Here is a 15,140-nt window from a genome sequence, read left to right as displayed (position 1 = left end):
GGTGGCAAAGGTAAATGTTTGGAAAGGACTTGGATAGGTGTTTTTGGTGGTGGCTTATCTTCCCCAAGAGAGGTTTGGAAAGCTTGTGTGGGAAGTCGATTTATGAGGTTGGCAGTAGTGAGGTTGGCATCACCCCAGAAATATTCAGGCATATGAGCTCCCAGCAACATGAATCGGGCAACTTCAAGAATGTGGCGGTTCTTGCGTTCCGTCACACCATTCTGCTGGGGCGTATGAGGACAGGTGGTTTGGTGTATGATGCCATAGGTGTTGAGATATTGGCAGAAGGTATTTGTGACATATTCACCACCATTATTTGAGCGGAAAACTTTAATGGAAATTTGAAACTGGGTATGGATCATGGCATGAAAGGTCTGAAACACAGAGAACACATCACTCTTATGTCACATCAAATAGATCCAGCTCATACGTGTGCAATCATCAATAAAGAGAATAAACAATTTCATACCAGAGGGGGTTGCTGGACACGGCCCCCAAACATCAGAGTGAACCAAATCAAAAGGTGCAACACTTATATTATAACTCAAAGGATAGTTCATACGGTGACTCCTACCTCAAATACAAGTATCACATTTAAATTCTAATGCTTTATAATGCCTAAACAATGATGGTAGTAGAGTTTGAAGATAACTAAATGATGGATGCCCCAACCTTTTATGCCATAACCAAATTTTTTCTACTTCGATAGACGAATTCTTCTGAACTTGATTCACTTCACTTACACGGCGATTACCAGCAGATGTCATCTCCATGTAGTACAACCCCCCCCCCCCCCCCCCTTCTCAATACCAAGCCCAATGATTTCCCCTGTTAGGATGTCCAGAATTATACAACACCATGGGTAAAGAATCACACAACAATATAACTGTTTAGTTATATGTTTGACAGACAAAAGGTTATGCGATAATGATGCACTACAACAATTATAAGCAAGAGCCACTTACCATGTGCGTGGCTTTATACAGAAAACGACAAGCAGAAGACACATATATTCGTGTCCAATGCCCAAAGCAACGCTGCAGCCACAGTTAAGACTGTCAGTGCGCTGTGGAGCCGTTGCCATCCTTCAAATGTGCCACACTACCAGTCTTTCGTGGGTATTATCAATTATGACAATGGGGGACCCACAATTAAGTGTGCCAAAAGAAATCCATTTTAACAATATTTTATTGGGTTCAATACCCACCATTGCAAACCGTGACTATCTCTATTTGCAATTAAAAAAAAATTATTAAAATAAAAAGACCACTAAATCAATCATCCCAAAATATTTAATTATAAATTTCCTGAAACCATTCAATTACAACTTTAGATTTCTCAACACATGAAAGAAACAAGAGCATTTCACTAATAATTATGGTACCAAGGATCAAACTGTAAAACATGTAAGATCAATTGCCAACTTCTAGCAACCACATAATAATGCATACAGAACCTAAGAATATTTTGTATACCAGCTTTGCCTCATTTATGCTGCAATTGTCTTAATAGCGCCTTCTTGATATCCTGGAACAGCTACACTTGCTGAGCCAAATTTAGCAGCAAGTCCCAACGAGCATTTTCACATCTGTAGGATCAATCATACGCAATCAGTTGCTAAAAATAACAAGCATGGCAAACCACTAGCACCACAGTGCAAAGCATGAGTTTTAGTTTATAATTTGAGGTTAACATATTTAACTCCATAACTCCACAACTCCATATATATGGCATTTATGTTATCAGTTCTGGTGTTTCCCTGACTTCAGATATTCATCAGGCGTTTGCACACCACGATCAATATCATCACAGTTCAAATAGCATCTGAATTGATAAGACAGCAGTGAAAAAACACTTCAAACACAAAAATAGATTGATGTAGGTTGAAACCCAAGTCACCAAAAAAGAATTGACTAAACACATAATCTCAGTAGATAACTAGATACACATAATAGTTTGCTTGTAACTATGCATTGCATCTATGAAGGTTAATCAAACCACATAGAAGTTTAAAGAAAATTGTCAACAAGTATTTACCTCATAGTTTGAATCACAATAACTTCAGCAGCTCGTACTTAAGTATGAAAGCAAATTACTGAAACAATAGAGGGAAAACAATAATGAATTATACCTAAACTACACTACCATAAAAAAGCAGAAAATAGAGTATTCCACTATTCCAAGAGTGAAGTTAGTGAAATGAAAAACCTGGGTTGAAGAATTCTTCTAACAAAAGTCATAGCACCACCTGACAAAAAAAATTTCAAGTTTGATTTCAGAAGAACTGTCAAATATAATGAAAGTTGGTCAATTGAATAAAGGAGCATATCAATAGTTTGAGAACAGATGTTGTATAGGAACTAAAAATGATTTCAAGAGTTGTATGCATGTCCAAGTAAGGCACAAAAAAATCTAATAGATTCAAGAGAAGATGAATGACATAATTAAGAGTACTATAAGGCAGTGAAAATTATCCACAAGAATTACAGAGCATTCATGTTCAACTTAAAATGGAACTTAAGAGATTGGTGAAACAATAGCCATTTCTGAAATTTCATACCTGATAATCAAACAGATAATCAATCAAGATTCTTAAGAGTTTCAATTGCCACTGCAACTGTACTCGAGTCCACAGTACATGAACAACATATTAGAATTTTAATTTCAATTAAAGCAACCTCAATCTCCACTAGTATTGCAACCTGGAAGCAATTAATTGATCAAAGAGATGTCAAAAGGAAAAAAAAAAAAAAAAAAAGATCAAACATTGATCGAATAGAATAACAAGCACAACTAAAAACCCCAAAGTTCAAGTTTAATGATTCAATTCAGATGTCAAACAATAAGTGTAAATTAAAGCCCGGGCAGAATAAAGTTCCATACTTGAAGCACCTGAGATCAATTTCTGGGAATTATAATAAGGGAAAAAAGGAAGAAAGATTTACATATATATAGAGAGAACTGAATTGGTGACCCAATTGTGAGAAGCCGCAGAGAAAGAGTTGCGGATCGACGGCTGCAGAGGAGAGTCAACCTACAAGGTGCCAAGCAAACGAGGCCAAGCTTGTGAAGGAATTGTGTCCTAAAACAATCATTTTGATGTAATTATTATTGTAATTATTATTATTCAAAAGGGCAAGTTTATTGTTCATTGCTTATATTTAATATTTGATTGAACAAGGTCCAAGGAATATGAGTTAAAGAGAAAGTAATCTAAAGAGTTAGATGTGTGAGACCTTTACTCTTTCACACTCTTATCCTAAAAGGTTCCTAGTCATAGGATTATCACTTGGACATTGATAATCCGGAAAGACTAGCACATACTATGTATGCTCAATATGGAGGATGATATGTCTCTTGTCATTTGTGTAGAGACACTAATACAAGTATGTGGGTGCTCTTAACTTAAAGAGTACACTGAACGCGATCATTAGAGTTCTTGTATGGAGTCTTACTTACATGTCAAACTTGAACTCTAAATTGCAATAATACAAATTAGTCCTTTGACCTGAGACACCATAGTTGTCTTATGAGTGAATGGATTATCTCTTAATGATGCAATAACATTGTGTCCCTTAATGGATATAATAGATGCATTCATTGGTATAATCAATTCGGTCATGGAGACATGTGAGTGTACAATAAGGAATCTCTATCCTTAAGTAAATAAGGTGTATGTTCAAAGATGTGATTCAATGAGTCTTTGGCCAAAGCATTGAATGAGATTAAAAAGGAGTTTTTAATCACATTCTAAGAATCACATAAGAATGAAAATCACATTAGGGGATTGACATATCAATTCCATACCCCGATGATGTGATTTAGAACATAGTGTTAGAGAAGGACCGTATTGTATTGTAATTCCAATTGAATAGGTTCTTTGTCATTCTACATTAACTAGGGTAGTCATGATATGTTGCAAGACGTCACTCATGACTTGTGAAGTCCCCGAGGATTAATAAACATTTATAATCCTAATAACAAGGGAGAATCAAAAATGGAGTTTTTGATTCGTAAACAAAATAGAATGGTTTCTATAAACTTCACTGCCTTGTTAATTAGAACCTAAGAGATCGCACACCATATAAGTGGATCCTTGAGATTGTATATGAAGAAGATTAAACAAGAGTTGGTTATGACCAAATAATTAATTAGATTTATTATTTGGACATAATTAGGTTTTTCGGGTAAAACCGAACCTATTGGGCCTAAACGATTGTCGGGCTTTTCGTGTGGACTTGGGCTTCACTAAATGAGATTTAAATGAAAGCCCAAGACACATTTTTAGTGCCCAATAACAAGTATGGACCAGCCAAAATATTGGCTTTATGAAAGTCAATATTTTCTTTTAGTAATTGGAGTTATTTCCTATTATATAAAAGTGAAAGCATGGATAAAGAGAATAAGTGTGTGTCTCCACACTATTATTTTAGATTTGAGAGAGAGAGAGAAAAAAAAAGAGTGTTCTCTTTTGGTCCATTTTTCAGAAATTAAAGGAAAGAAGAACACTTGCATAATTTCTTCTTTTCTTTCATCTTTCTTCATCTCTTGATTCACTTGGTGAAGATCCTTAGAGGCCATATCCTTTTGTGGCTTTACTTGTTACATCAAAGAGAAGATTACAAGCACAAGAAGGAGTACAAGAAGGAGTTCTTAATCCAAGGTGCTTCAAGGTGGAGGAAACACACACAAGGAGAGATCAAGGAGAGGAACTTTGGTGGTTCACTTGGATCGGATTAAAATCACGCTCCAAGGGTGAGTAGAACATAAACTCCCTCTTTGTTCTTCCTTACTATGCATGCTATGTTTATATACATATCACAATAAGCCAAGATCATGGGTTAAAGGAATGGATTTTATGTTTAGTTAGTAGTTTAATGGTTAAACTAATTCCGCACTAATTAAAAAGTTTTGAAATCCATCCATTCCTTCAGCTTGCATTATGCCATTATCTTTCAATTTATATTAACAAATATAATTACTTGTAATCAGAGAACATATTCAAACTGACCCATAAAAATCTCAAACAAATCCTCAGTGGCATCAGATTTGGAGGAGACGGAGACGTGTCGGTGACTGATGTACCATCAGATTTGCAGAAATGGATTGAGATACCTCAGTGGGTAGATCTTAGCTGGCTTTTTTTTTTGGCAAGAGGTAGATCATAGCTTGGTGGATAGATCTAAGAGGGAAGATTGCGAGGGTTTTACTCTCGGATTGAAAACAATACCGACAGAGAAAGAGAGTGATGAATCGAAATTCGTCATTAACACTTGTGATTTTGAACAAGGGAGAGTCATGTTTGTTTCTCTCTCCGGTTTGGCTCGATAAACAAAGCTGGGATACCAATTTCTTATTGCGTTGGTCCAAGAAAGTCAGCATTATGAAAAATCAAAATGAAAAAGAAATGTTCCAAGTAGGGCCACAAGAGCTTATAAAACTATAAACTATTCCATACCCACGATTACAAATTATTTAGTGGAGTGAAGGGACACAGAAAAATTTCGATATAGGGCCATGCCAAAAATTAGCCCCATCTCCACCGTCATTTCTATCTGTGGCAAAACAAATGTGGCCTTTGCCCGTGTTTGTAGTAGTGATGACACATGCAAAACTGTATCAAGTGTAATATAGTCTGTCAAAATGACAAATCCAGCACTATAGGAAACACCATTTGCATTGGTTACACCAGATCGGTGAACTGGGGTCAAATTTTGAAGGTTCCTAGAGTCATTAGTTATATGGTCTGTTGCGCCTGAATCAATTATCCACATATCTTTCCAATTAAAGTCAGAAATAATAGATAGAGAGGAACTCAATGTACCTGAATCAGTCATGAGAACGAAGGCAGGGCCACCAGTGTAATCACCTTCAGTTGGTTCTTCTGGAGCTGGTGAGGCAATCTAGAGGCCGCCTTAGGTTTGCCTTTGGATATAGCCTCTTGTCTCTTTCGCTTGGGTTTCCTTACAACGGGCAACATGCCCCTCCCACCATTCTGGATAACCTTTCAATTGAAAACAATTATCCATAGTATGCTTCAGAGACTTACAATGAGTGCATTTCATAGGCCTGGAGTGGGTGTTTTCCAAGAGGTGGCAGATGACGAAGACTGGGAATTACGAACATGTGGTGGCCGGTATTGAGTGTGCATGGAGGATCCTTCAACAATTGTTTTAGACATCATTTTTTGAAGCCTGTAATGTTCAGCACTGACTTGGGAATAAGTCTCTTCAATAAAGGGCAGCGGCTTTGTGTTCAGAATTCTACCTCTGACACCATCGAGGTGTGGATCAAGTCCTGCCAAGAAGAAGTAGACACAGTGCTTACTGACCCTTTCTGCCATGTAAGCTATAGACTCTGCATCTTTGAGCCGGAGAGGATCTAAGATATCAAGTTCCTGCCAAATTTTCTTCATCTAGCTGTAGTAGTTATGAAAAGGAGCTCCATTTTGTTTGGTGGAAACCGAGTCAATTTGGAGTTCATAGTTTCTGGTATCATCTTGCGCAACAAAGAAAGTGGTCTTGACAGCATCCCATATCTCTTTAGCTGTCTCCAGTCCTTCATAATTTCCGCTTACATATCTGTGCATGGAATTGAGTAGCCAAGCTTGAAGAAGACTGTCTTCTTGTACCCAAGTCTCATAGCCGTCTTCATCTTCTTCCTCTGAAGATGCATTTTTCTTGCCAGTGAGATAACCAAGTTTACCTCTGCCAGTGATGTTCAATTTGGCATGTTTAGACCAAGAAATAAAATTGGTGCGATCCAATTTGTCAGGAGCAATGGGACTATTATCATTGGATGATAATCGTCTCATATCCTGGAAAACCTTAGATGGCATCTGAGAGTTTTCTTGGATGGCTCATTGTCGAGAACCATAATTGCTGCTTTTTTTTTTTTTCTTTCAACAGAAGCTTTTAAATAAATAGACTGCTGAGGAAATAACAATCAATTTGGATAAAGGTATCTAAAGCAAACGGCGATGACAAAAGGTGGCTTCTAGGAAGGAATCTGAAGCAAATGGCGACATCTCTATTCTGGATCGCTGGCTCGTCGATGACAAGGAGGTCTGGTTATGATCTGGTACGGGGAGACACATGATTCTCGACCGGCGTCTGAATGCATCGACTGATGGAGCGATTGAATTCGATCGAAAGCCGGAGTCTGATGGAGCGACTAAAGGTTCGATCTGGTGGTGTGGGTCTGCACGTACAGGCAGTGCTAGCTTCGAGATTGATAGAGGTGCTGCAGCGATGTTAAGAACAATCTGGGTATACTAGTTCTGGGAGTGAACCAATCTTTCTGGGTATACTGGTATTTGGACACTTTTCTGGTACTTGTATGCAGGTATGCAGGGTTCTTAGGATATTTGGTATTTCAGCAGCAGAATTAGGGCATGACAATCTAGATATGGATATAGGTCTGATATCATGATAGATATTGGGTAAACTTGTGTGTTTCTATTCATGTTACACTCAGGTTTATATAGGATTACATATTGTCTACAAAGGGAAAGCACTTAACACCTACACTAATCAGCCCTATGATTGCAACCTTATCCTATCAATCAATTTTATCAATCAATCAATCAACAATTAATCTAAATTGTACCAGCTCAGTAACAAATTTTACAATCACATTTATTTAACAAGGATGTAGTTAATTTAAACAATGGCAACCAAGACTAATCATACCAAGATATCATATTAGAATACGCATCGGAACTAAGAATCATATCAAAATGTAAACCTGAAAACTGAGGGGTTTCAATTCAAACTCAATGAGGGTGATGCCATTGTAATCCTAATTGTTGTCTCATCGCAATCCGGTGGCCCGAGGCAATTTTTTCGCAACACAAAAACTGTTTAAGGAACTAGTAAATGAGAGCATGTCAAGTCGAGCAAAAGGGATAAGTCAGTCAAATTCACAATCCATCACTCAAACTAACTCAACAACCACTCCTCCATGATCCATCTGTATCTACTTTCACACACTCACCAACAGACATCAATGATTCTAGGAGCGCTCCACAGATTACAACGTACTCCAAAACACTTCCAAAATTTGAAGATCATGCATGGCTCCTAGAATGATTCTAGGAGTGCTCCTCAATGATTTTGTGTTTGTTGTTCATGCGTTACTTTAGAACATATAAACAATTTCGGTTAAACCAGAAAGAAAAATAAAATGGAAAGATGTGCTTTGCAAATGCACCTATTACATTTCAACCAAACCACCGATTAAGCACTTAACAGTGAGAGAGGACCCCAAGCGAATCCACAGTAAGAGGTAGTCCTGGACTCCTGGCTAATCCCAATAATTAAGGGGCGAAATAGCTAATAGTCCAGCCTTATTGAAAGTCGTAGAAACAATCACTATAGGCATTAGGTATTCCACTGATCTATGTAACTTGCTCTTCCCTGTATAATCAAAATACCTGGCTAGCAAGTAGCTAGCCTGGTAGTCAATATACTAGAACAACGTAGAGGACGACCGAGTTTGTTTCAATTCAAGGGTCTTCAAGACGTTGAGAGTCGAATTCAAGCTTGACGTGTTAACAAGTTTTTTTGTCTCCCATGTTCTTCTCGTCACAAATGTCATGCGGTGTACCATGGGCTGAAACTGTTGTGCGGAAGCGTAACAAACACAATATTGATATGGAACTAGATGAGCAACCGAACAACAAAAAAGAAAGCAAACACAAGAACACAAGAATTTATAGTGGTTCACTCAATCAATGTGATTGAGCTACGTCCACTTCGGAGCCGGCGAGAAATTCCACTATAATCAATTGGAGAGAATACAATTAGAGTTTGATAATAAACTCTCTACCCAAACCCCAATACAACCAATTCCCTAGTAAAACTGAGAATAGGCTATTACTCTAGGTTAATTATTTTTCTCTCACAAAAAACCAATCCCTGCGGCAGCAATACCTTGCTATATATATTCCCTAATTAACTTAGGGATGCATATATAACCTAACTAACCTAGGCAGCCCATGGGCCCTTCACATTTGATTTTGTCCACCAATCAAATTAAAGCCAATATTCAATAATCTCCACCTTGGCTTTACTTGATTTAAATTCTCCAAAGTAGAACTTCAAAATCAATCGCCGCTCCGACATCCCCGTAGGGAATTTCAAATTCTACAAACACCAATCAAGTTCAAGCAATGCTTGAACTTGCTCAATGGAACCGACTATGTCAACATATCAGCAGGATTATTTGCAGTTCCAATTTTTAGGAGTTGAACATCATCATCCTCCACCATCTGACGAATCTTGTGAAATTTGACATTGATATGTATAGTATGAGCATGAGTAACTTGGTTCTCTGCTAAATGAATAGCACTTTGACTGTCACAAAAAATATCCACATATTCTTGAACAATTCCCAAATCCTCAAGCAAACCACGAAGCCAAACTGCTTCTTTTGCACCCTCTGTTACCGCCATGTATTCAGCTTCTGTACTCGACAAAGCAATTGTAGATTGCAAATTCGACTTCCAACTCACCGGTCCACTAGCAAGAGTAAACACATAAGCTGTAGTAGATGGGCACTTATCCAAATCACCTGCGAAATCAGAGTCCACATATCCAACAACACACTGACTCGTCTTATCCTGCTGAAAAACCAATCCAACATCCATAGTACCAAGAATATACCGTAGAATCCACTTTATTGCTTGCCAATGACCTTTACCTGGGTTATGCATATATCTGCTCACCACACTTAAGGCCTGTGAAATATCCGGTCTAGTACACACCATACAATACATCAAGCTACCAACAACACTAGCATAAGGAACTTTGGCCATATATTTCATATCATCATCTATGCTAGGAGACATAGTAGATTTAAGCTTAAAGTGAGAGGCAAGAGGTGTATTTACAGGTTTAGATTTATCATTCATGCCAAACCGATGTAGTACCTTCTTCAAATATTGCTTCTGTGACAAACAAACTTTGCCTCTTGATTTATCTCTTTCGATTTCCATGCCCAAAATCTTTTTAGCTTCTCCCAAGTCCTTCATCTCAAATTCACCACTCAATTGTGATTTCAATTTATTTATCTCCACCTTGCTCTTAGATGCAATTAACATATCATCAACACATAAGAGCAAATAAATGAAAGTCCCATCATGTAGCTTGCGAAAATAAACACATGGATCATAAAGACTCCGAGTGTACTTCTGACTGAACATAAATTTATTAAACCGCTTGTACCACTGCCTTGGAGATTGTTTCAAACCATATAATGATTTATGCAGTTTGTAGACCCAATTTTCTTTACCAGCAATTTTAAATCCTTCTGGCTAAGTCATATATATCTCTTCTTTTAATTCACCATGTAAGAAAGCAGTTTTTACATCAAGCTGTGCTAACTCAAGATCAAACTGTGCAACCAAGGCCAATAAAATACGAATAGAAGAATGCTTAGCAACAGGAGAAAATACCTCATTGTAGTCAATTCCTTTTTTTTGTGCGTAGCCTTTAGCTACCAATCTAGCCTTATACCGTGATCCTTCCTTTTTAGAAAACACCCACTTGCAACCAATTGCTCTCTTCCCATGCGGTAACTGAACCAACTCCCATGTTTTATTCTTGTGAAGAGACTTCATCTCCTCACCCATAGCTTTTTCCCATTCTGCACAATCTGCATGTATGACAGCTTCTTCATAAGTAGTAGGAATTTCTTCTTCAGTAACTGGAAGTGCATAAGTCACCATATCATTAAGCCAAGCTGGCTTTTGAGCATTCCTTTTTCCCTTTGTAGTTGCAATTGGTCCATCTTGCTGTGTAGGCTCTTGGGTTGGAGCCTCTACTTCAATACTCATGTCCTCAATATTTGAATCATATGAATCAACAATAGGACTCACTGGATCAATTAGAGTTTCAACAATTTTTTTCTTTAACTCCACCTGCTGCAAACTCTCTACGGTCATTCGCTGCTCTTCAGAATTTTTCTGCTTGTTCTGATCAACCATAATAGCCTCATCAAAAGTCACATCTCTGCTTACAACAACTTTCTTCACATCTGGACACCAAAGCCTAAATCCCTTAACACCCTCATTAAATCCCAAGAATATAGCTTTCTTGGCCCTTGGATCTAGCTTGCTTTCCCTGACATGAAAATAAGCAGGACAACCAAAAATATGTAAATAATGATAATCAGTAGCAGGTTTACCAGACCATACCTCCATGGGAGTTTTTCCCTCAAGTGCAGCAGTAGGTAACCTATTAATGAGATGGCTTGCATACACAACTGCCTCAGCCCAAAATTCTTTCCCTAATCCAGCATTAGACAACATACACCGAATTTTCTCCAATAAAGTCTGATTCATGCGCTCTGCCACCCCATTCTGTTGTTGTGTCTCTCTAACTGTGAAGTGTCTCACAATGCCCTCATCTTGACATAGTTTCAAGAACGGATCAGATTTGTATTCACCACCATTATCTCACCTGAGCCTCTTAATTTTTCGACCGGTCTGAGTCTCAATCATCTTCTTCCACTTCACAAATATATCTAAGACTTCATCTTTATGCTTCATGGTGTGCACCCATACTCTTCTAGAGAAGTCATCAACAAAAGAGACATAATAATGCTTACCTCCCAAAGATGCAGTTTTGGTAGGTCCCCATACATTAGTGTGAACATAATCTAGAGTACCTTTAGTCTGATGAACTGCGGTGCCAAATTTAACTCTAGTATGTTTTCCTAAGACACAATGTTCACAAAATTCTAATTTTCCGGTCTTTGCACCTTTCAATAGACCTTGCTTCACTAATCCCTGCATTGCTTTCTCACCAACATGTCCAAGACGCATATGCCATAATTTTGTATTGTCTGCATCATCATCATCTGTAGTCTCAGATAGTGCTGTTTCACCTGTCACTGTGCTCCCTTGTAGAAAATACAAATTTCTGAATCTTTCACCTCTCATCATCACAAGTGAACCAGAGACAACTTTAGCAACTCCACTTTTCAATGTAATTATGTGCCCTTTTGATTCTCAAAGAGATAAGATTTTTCTTCAAATTTGGAACATACCTGACATTAGTTAACTCTCTAACTACTCCATCATGCATATTGAGACGAATTGTACCAATCCCTCTTGTTCTGCAAGGACTGTTGTCTCCCATCAAAACTACTCCACCATTCAACTTCTTGAAAGTAGAGAACCATTCCCTATTAGCATACATATGATGTGAACAACCTGAATCCATAATCCACTTGTCAGAATAACCAACTGCAGATGAATTAGCCAAAGCAAACTTAATCTCATCTTCTTCAAAATCTTCAAAAGCTGATGAACAACTCAAAGCAAAATCAAAGTCGTCATCTTCATCATCTCTTACAACATTCACTTCAAAACCCTTCTTGTCTCTGTTCTTCAACTTAGGACAATCTTTCTTCCAATGACCTTTGTTGCAACAAAAAGCACACTCATCTTTTGCAGGAAATTTACTTCTTGACTTGGAACGAGATTTACCTCTTTTTCCAGTAGGTTTTCTCTCATCAGATCTGCCCCTTACTACAAGTGCTTCACCTGACACATTCTGAAGTTGCTTCTCTTTCTTTCGGCACTCATTATTTATCAATGAATTACACACATCATCAAATTTCACATCATTCTTTCCATGCAACAAAGTTGTAATCAAATGCTCATACTCGTCAGGAAGAGAATTTAGCAAACACAAAGCTTTATCCTCATCACTAATTTGCACATCCAAATTAGCCAAATCTGCAAGTATCTTATTGAAATCACTGATGTGTTCAGAAACAGAAACACCCTGTCGATAATTAAATCGGAAATGCCGCCTCTTCAAGTGAAATCTATTTTCAGCATTCTTGATCATATATTGGTCTTCTAATTTTTTCCACAACTCTTTTGCAGAAGTTTCTTTCATGACAAAGAATTTATGATCTTTAGCAAGGCACGTTCTGATAGAACCACAAGCCCACTTGTTAATTCTCGCCCACTCCACATCATCTATATCTGCAGGTTTATCTTCCAGAGCTATATCCAATTCTTGTTGACACAAGACATCCATCATCTCACACTGCCACATGCCAAAATTGTTGGTGTCATTAAACTTTTCAACTTCAAATTTGGCATTACCAATTGATGGCCTGGAAGTCGACCAACGCGAAGAACCTGAAGACTCAGCCCCTTTCTTTTTCTCGTCAACCATGATTTCCAATCAATGAATCAATTCCCAATTCAGAACCAGAGCTCTGATGCCAGTTTGTTGTGCGGAAGCGTAACAAACACAATATTGATATGGAACTAGATGAGCAACCGAACAACGAAAAAGAAAGCAAACACAAGAACACAAGAATTTATAGTGGTTCACTCAATCAATGTGATTGAGCTACGTCCACTTCGGAGCCGGCGAGAAATTCCACTATAATCAATTGGAGAGAATACAATTAGAGTTTCATAATAAACTCTCTACCCAAACCCCCAATACAACCAATTCCCTAGTAAAACTGAGAATAGGCTATTACTCTAAGTTAATTATTTTTCTCACAAAAAACCAATCCCTGCGGCAGCAATACCTTGCCATATATATTCCCTAATTAACTTAGGGATGCATATATAACCTAACTAACCTAGGCAGCCCATGGGCCCTTCACATTTGATTTTGTCCACCAATCAAATTAAAGCCAATATTCAATAGAAACTGCATGCACATGCACCTGAGTAAAATCTGTAAAATAGCGTCTTGGAGAATTTGTACATACATTGGAGCGTACGTTCCAGGCCATCGTGTATTTTCTTTGTTATCTGAATGGTGATTGACTCAGATGTCACTCATCAACAGTTTAATTGAAACCATTCAAGTCCTTTAAATTGTAAGAAGTGATGTCTAGATTCAGATGCTAGTTCGATTTCGATCTTTTGTTTATTTGTATGGTTAGGCAATACTCTTTACAAGCAAAGTATATGCTCAACACAGGGACCATAAACCACTTACTGTCAAATTACCATATTGTTAATTTTTGGACTTGCCCCAAAGTTGGCAGCTAGCTAGCATGTTGATAAAATGCCCTTAACCATTTCTTTTTGCTCTATGTGTTTTTATTTTTGGTATTTTTGGCTCCGATTGTAAAAGAGGTTTAGCCCCTAGTGTTCTGTAATAGTGTTTTTCCCAATGCAAAAAAAAAAAAAAATCACTACAGTTTCGGGTTGGACACAAGACCCATCCAACTCAAACCTTACAAACCCCTAATTTGGCTTAAAATAAGGTGAAATTGAATAGTAACCTCAACCTAGCTGAGCATGGATTTTCTAAACTTCTAATGAAATTGTGGTGCACAACCTTACCTCCCAAAGTTAAAGTCTTAGCTTGGCAACTATTTCAGAAAAAACTGCTTACAAGAAACCCACCTATTGATCGACAATGTCCTTTTTGTCATTCTATTTTAGAAATTCTGGATCATCTTTTCTTCCAATGTGATTTCTCAAAACAGGTTTGGAATCTTACTTTTCCTTTTATGACTCTCGGATTGGAATGCTTCTTTTATTGAATGGTTTAATTTATTGCCTTCTTCTAATGATCAACACCATTTCAATATTGCTCTTGGTACCTCTTAATTACTTTACTTGGAAAGCTCGAAACAATTTAATCTTTAGAGATAAATCACTACCAATTTAGATGGTACATGCTACAGCTCAATTTCTGTCTGGTTATGATCAACATATATAATTGACAAAAATGTTCCTCTGAGACATTAATTAAATGGCAATTAACTTCTTATATAAAAGAGGTTTTATGAAACTTAACTTTGAAAGTTCAGTTTACAAAACCAAAGCAGTGTGGGGGGATTCATATTCAGAATTACAGATGGAGAACCTGTTCTTGCAGCCTCAAACTATTAGGTCCTACTAATGTTTTAACTACTGAAGCATTAGCTTTGAGAGCAGGCCTTCATGCTGCATTAATTCATGGATTCTCATATTTGGAAGTGGAAGGTGATTCCAAAATTCTTATCAATAGTATAATGGGATGCATTCAAACTCCTTGGAGAATCAAGAAGCTGGTCTAGGACATTCTACATTTGAAGCGGTTGCTGCACGTACATGGTGTCTTTCAAAAATGTTGAGAGGGAATCAAACTTTTTGGCTAATGTTA

The 15,140-nt window shown here is 37.6% G+C and overlaps 1 long non-coding RNA gene across 2 annotated transcripts; it reads right to left on the bottom strand.

Moving 5' to 3' along the window:
- Positions 1-1,492: 1,492 nt before the first annotated feature.
- On the bottom strand, positions 1,493-5,331 carry LOC133738758 (uncharacterized). 2 transcript variants are annotated; one of them, XR_009860256.1, is made up of 6 exons: positions 5,012-5,331; positions 2,946-3,034; positions 2,561-2,702; positions 2,209-2,248; positions 2,038-2,095; positions 1,493-1,588 (listed from the first exon to the last, which is right to left on the bottom strand). It is a non-coding gene; the product is annotated as an uncharacterized LOC133738758 (long non-coding RNA). The 2 variants fall into 2 exon arrangements; XR_009860257.1 differs by lacking the exon at positions 5,012-5,331 and having other exon boundaries at positions 2,946-3,067.
- Between the last annotated feature and the right edge of the window lie 9,809 nt (positions 5,332-15,140).

The sequence above is a fragment of the Rosa rugosa genome, chromosome 3 (genome assembly GCF_958449725.1).
Source record: "Rosa rugosa chromosome 3, drRosRugo1.1, whole genome shotgun sequence".
NCBI lineage: Eukaryota > Viridiplantae > Streptophyta > Magnoliopsida > Rosales > Rosaceae > Rosa > Rosa rugosa.
The sequence above is the reverse complement of the archived record's forward strand: the minus strand, read 5'-3'. Positions and strand labels throughout refer to the sequence as shown.